Genomic DNA, 6,430 nt, shown 5'->3' on the forward strand with positions numbered 1-6,430 from the left:
GAAAACAAAATAACGTTTACATTTACAACATTCACATAGCCAAATCAGACAGAAGAAGAATAAACAGAACAGAATATAACAACATAAAATCAATAATATAAAAAAACAATAAAATGCTATACCAATGCATTATTTGAATTCAAAGTCATCTCTTAACAAATAACAACAACATCATGTTTTTCAAACATCTGTGAAAAACTTAAAAAACTGAGCCATCCTTCAGGTATTCCCAGATTAAGCCCCTCCCCCTTTGCCTCCTACAGTTAAATTCAGCCCGAGGCAAGAATTTCTTTACCTCAGGACATACAAAAAGGAGAGAACGGCTGTTCATAATCTTCTCCCTCATTAACATAACATCCCTGCAGTGTGTTCAATTACTGCAGTATGCAGAAGATGTTGTAAATTTAAAGATTTAAACAGTTTACAAAGTCGCCCCGGGTGTTTTATTTGCCATCAGTTAATTCCTTTAATTTATGGATTTTGTGTTTTATCCGGTGTGGAAATAAATAGTAATGGGTCAGATTCGTGTCTCCTTGTTTCAACACCTTGTGTTACATTTTCTGTCATTGTAAGGGCAGAAGCAAACGAATCATGTGTGAACATTTCACCTCATGTTCTGCCTCTTAAATTGAAAATGAACCATTTGTTAATGTTAAGTCTTGAGTTTTGATTAGGGCACACATTTGTCACGGTTTAGATATTCTCCAGCTCTTTGGGTTTTTGTCAGTAAACGTGTGCTGTCCTGAGAACATCAGAAATGCTTCAACTCCTCAGTCTTTGCCGTGCATCTGTCTTTGAAGTGGCGACGCTCTGGGCTAATCCTGCTATAAAAGCAATAAAAGCCAACCCTGGCTTTTCAAAAATTAACACAGCAGCTCCACATTGATGAAGAAACACATTAGACCTTTCTCTAAATGTCAGAGTGATGGATGTCATATTTATATCATGCCATAATCAACGTTATTCTGATATTTTGAATAATAGTGCTTTTGAATTATAGCCAGCCGGAATAATCACTCAAAATGGCGAGAGGCAGCGTGTATGTAAATGAGGATGTATGCATTAATGCATGACCCTATAAGAATAACAATCATGCCTTCAGGTCCTATAGCAGGTGCTGTTAATAGTCACGCCGGAAGCGTCAGGCCTGAAATGTGCCTCCACCACCCTAGTCTATTCTCAGCTCGCCATTTCACCATCTACTATTATTATCATTACACTACGGTTATCTGAGATCATTCAACGTCCTTTATATTCTTTATATTCTGTGTCACAGCTGGGAAAAAAACGGCCAGAAACGTCTTATGTCCCAGTCAGAGGAAACATGTGAATGTTTTGAGTTTATTGAGCAGATGTTTTTAGATCTCATTCTAATGTCTGTGAGTCACAGTCATTATCACAGACATATAAACCGGATTTAGTAAAGAGAGCGATAAAACAAACTCTTTCAAGACCAGAGGGGCAAGAAAATCCACCCACATCACATTTCATTCGGGACAATAAAGAAAACAACTTCAGATCTATCTATATCTTGATAAATAATATAAAGTCAAACATCATTGAGCAGAAAACAAAGCGGAGAGCTTATTTAACCTAACAGCGGGGCATGTTGTCACACAACCTTTATGTGGGGTAAGTTGTCACAATGGGAACCAGTCTATTATTGCTTTACAGCTAAATTGATAAAGTAAGGGCAAATCTTGGCTTTATGGACTGCTAAACAGGTTTACACAACATATCTCAATAAATCATTTCCTCCGATACGTATACTAACGTTCACATTTTAAACGATTCCTGTGTCTTCTGCAGTAAAAGTATAATCTTGTGTAGCTGTCACAAGCAATAAACAAAAGCACACACACACGTTGGGTTTCCATGTTTAGAGGAATTTTGCATAGACATGATTTTTATACGATACTTTCCAAACTGTATACTGTAACCCTCACCCTACCCCTAAACCTAACCATCACACAGACCTTTCAGAATTTTTACATTTTCAAATAAACATAATTTAGTTTGGTCGGAATTACAAGGACACAGACACACACACACACACACGCACGCACGCACGCACGCACGCACACACAATCAAATAGAAATACACACATACTGGACATACTGAAGATATTCACTGACTATGGAGTACACTAGACTGGAGCGGACTAATGTATTACGTAACATTTTTATACACATAATAACATTATGTGTATAAAAAGTTATGTTTTCATGTTTTCAAAACTCCTACCATCCTTAATGAACAGCTGGAGGTCAGTCATTTACACAACAGTATAAATTAGGAATGTAACAATATCAAAATCTCACTGTACGATAATTCCTCGGTGGTACGGTAAACATTGCGGTATTTAAAATGACAAATGATGAGTTGGAAACGTGCCATAAGCATCGTCTTTATCTTCTGATCATAACTGTTGAGGTATGAGTTACAGTATGAGATATGGTATTATCGTATTTATAAAATAAAATAACTGCACCAGATGGACCTTGTCAAGGGGAGCAACTATGATTTTTTCTAACTTTCTTTATGTTATGCCCGGAAGACCTATCGTTTCATACAGTCATGTGACCACGATGATATTGAGACAATTTTCCTATTGCGATAACACGACATCGATCATATTGTTACATCCCTTGTATTAATTTTGAGAGCAAAAGACAAACTTAGCGGATGGAAAGTTACTTTAAAGATGTTTAAAGGGGTTTTAATGTTTCATATGCAACATATTAGGAAACAAACAGTTTCCTCCGACTTGACTCCGGTAAGGAATGCCCACTTTTCACCAGCCAGGTATTACAATCCAGCTCTTCGTTTTTCCTTTTTAACACATAAAAGAATTGTGAAAAATATGTCACATAATAACTCCCTCGTAATCATGTGCATTAGTAAATAAATAAAAATAAATAAAGAGACAGAAAAATGATGGTATGAGAGAAGGAAAGTGAGTGAAAGAGAGAGAGACAGACAGAGGCCATGCCTTGGGCATATCATTCCATTCTTGTATACTTTTTCAGCCAATTTTCATTCAGTCTGACTGCGCTCTCTTCTTTCAGTGCCCTCGGGCGAGTGAAGGCTGACGTCCAGGCGAGAGAGGCAGTCTTCCTCTGCCAGAGGCCTCAAGTTTCCCTTCGGCAAGAGTCTGTTCAGAAACACCCTTGACACGTTCTTTCTTTTCTCTAGATATGATTGTGCAGGTGAGCTGAAGAGAAAACCAGGCAAGCCTTCTTTCTGAAGCAACTCTGGAAACATTTTCCAATATATGCAGCTTGGTTGGTGCACAATAATGCTGATAAATGCCCAAGCACAATGAAAACATAGTTTTGCATGTGCAATAAGTTATCCTCTCACACCTGCCCCTCTCTCTCTCTCTCTCTCTCTCTCTGGCCATAGGCATGTCTCTGATAACTGCAGTCTGATTGGCTCCGCAGGAGTTTCTTGTTCCAAAAGCAATTCTCTGGACTCCCGGTATTAATGTCGTCCTGCGAGGGAGACCCATCCATCCTGACCTGTGTGGTTCTGTCCAACGTGCTGATGGGAGAGTTCCCCCCCCACAACGGCCTGTCACAGTGAGTGATGAGGACAAGAGGATCCCTACCTCCCAGAGAGAGAGAGAGACACACAGAGAGAAAGCGGGAGAGAGAGAGCAATGCCCCAGTCTGGACCTCAAATTCACACAGCACGTGCTGCCACCCTGTGGCTCGAAGTCGTCATTACACATGTTTGACGAGTCATTCATGCACTGTTGCACCAATAATGCACTGATATCAGTGGTGTAAAGTATTGGAGTAAATGCAATTAGTTACTGTACTTAAGTATCTTTTGGCTACTTTGTAGTTGTACTGAGTGTTAAAGATATTAGTTGTTTTGGAATTGGTGACTTGTAACTTTTACTCTATGGTTTTCAGGTAACCTCCGACCGATATTTTATACTTATGATGATATATATTGAGTTCATATAGCCTACTATTATATACATAGTATGTGTTGGCTAAAGATTCAAATCATCATCAGTTATAGATTTTCATATAAATTTGACTTGCCTCAAAGAATTCTCGCATTTTCTTTCAATAACACAGTGTGTTTCTGTACAAAACGGTCTAATATGTTCAACTGTAACATGGTCTAAATCGTCTTTTACCTGTAGCACTAGTTTTGCAGGCGGATGAATATAATCATGTGAGTGGAAGATCTCTCGAGTACTGCGCTAAAGTTACAGTGTTAACTTTATGTGTGGATATATAGTGGATATAAGATAAAACCCAAGACCTGCACTAAAGAAACGGTGTGGTTATTATAATAAAAATCACATTTGCAAACAGTTAATGCATTATTTAAAAACAAAATTAAATAGAGAAACTCGATTGTTTTTTGTCCATTTCTTTACATCTTTAATTTGGTCTGTGCTCAAACGGTAAAGGGACAGTTCACCGAAAATTAATGAAAGTAATGAAAATGTGTTATCAAATGTTTTGACAAACCCAATACACTTCTAACGCAAGGTTTGTGTGTTTTTTATACAACTTTCTGCCATATGACAACCAGCTACACCCCCCCACCCCCGGGGCCAAAAAATCTCTCTCTCCAAGCTGCCGGTGTTGGTGGCGGTCTGAACGCACAGTAACAGATGTAATCTCACTCTAAACCAGTGGTTCTCAAACTTGCTTGTTGTAAGGCCCCCTTTGTGTAGAGTGCATTGCTTTGCGGCCCCCCAAATAAAGACTTATAATCTTAAACTTAACATTTTAATTAAACCAAGAAAATATTCAGTTAAACAATGCTAAAACATCAATTCTTTTGGTTGGTGGTGTTGTTTTTCTGATGTTTGATTGCACAAAATGTATGATAAATATCTATATTTCTAAAATGCCACAAAATCTGTGGCCCCCTGGAACCATCTTGGGGCCCCCCAGGAGGCCACGGCCCCCAGTTTGAGAACCACTGCTCTAAACTTTTAATCAAATTTGAGAGCAAATAAAAAACATTCTGCCATCTCTTGTTATACAGTATTTTAATCAGTAAAACTGATGTAGGCTACAGTTTCCCACAAAACAACTTGTGTAAATTATACGGATTATATGGATAAGGTTAGGAAGCGATTTTAATCAACACCCATAATGTTCAAGTCCTGTGATTATACATTCAAAACTGTGTAGACTTACATTATAATTGCATTGCAGCGATGTTTACAAACAAAGGGAGTCGGATTGATTCTGGGTTTCTGTCGGCACTGCATACCGCACTCGTGGTGGTGTGTGGGGTTGTCGTGAGCGCGTTTAAATGCCCTTTACACCCTTCATACTCCACTTAATGAGTGCGTGACTCTGGACACGGAAGTGCTGTGCGCGCCATCTTCTGCTGACTGAGACGCTGGATTTATTCAGCCTGTATGGATGAACAAACGCTGTAGAACACTTGTACAGGTGCTATTTCGGTTAATGGGAATGAGTGAGTGCACTCGATATTCAGACATCATTACAAATGAACGTCCCACCAAATACTGCACAATATAAGCGTATAGTGCTCGATATCTGTGTTTTGTTGTTTGTGAGGCTTTTGTTGAGTGAGTTTGGTCTGTAAATAACTGAGCTGTAGTCTTTTAACAGAAGCTAACGAGTGAAAAATGACCAATGCGTTTATCAGAATCAGAAAGAGCTTTATTGCCAAGTATGTTTGCACATGCAAGGAATTTGTTTTGGTGACAGGAGCATCCAGTACACAGAAACAGCAACAACAGTACACAGAGACCATAACACAATAGAATACAGTACACAATGATTTAAATAAGGGCCTATGGGTATAAAAAATTAAGAAATACAATACAATAAACATAAGATAAAGATATAACGAGTAAAGCTATGTGTGTATGTAAATATGTACAAGTAAAAATAAGAATAGACTATTGTAGTACAAGGTATGTGCTATATACAGCAGAATGAATGAAATATAATTGACAGAAAAAGTTGTATAAAAATAGATAGTGTATTATCTGGAGGATATCATTAATATTGCACTTAATTATTATTGCACAGAGTTATTAATTGCACGGTGTGTAAAAACATTGAACTGTTGAGGAGGTAGATGGCCTGAGGGAAGAAGCTGTTTTTGTGTCTGTTGTTTTGGTGCTCAGTGCTCTGCAGCATTGTGAAGAGATGATGGCTTGGATGTGAGAGGTCCAGAGTGATGTTCTGAGCCCTTTTCCTCACTCTGGATGTATACAGTTCCTGGAGGGTGGGCAGGGGAGCACCAACGATCTTCTCAGCAGTCCCAACCGTCCTCTGTAGTCTCCTGATGTCTGAGCCAAACCAGACAGTGATGGATGTGCAGAGGACAGACTCTATGACAGCTGAGTAAAACTGTTTTAATAGAGTTTGTGGTAGGTTGAACTTCTTCAGCTGATGTAAGAAGTACAACCTC

This window comes from Triplophysa rosa, linkage group LG12 (assembly GCF_024868665.1).
Source record: "Triplophysa rosa linkage group LG12, Trosa_1v2, whole genome shotgun sequence".
Lineage (NCBI taxonomy): Eukaryota > Metazoa > Chordata > Actinopteri > Cypriniformes > Nemacheilidae > Triplophysa > Triplophysa rosa.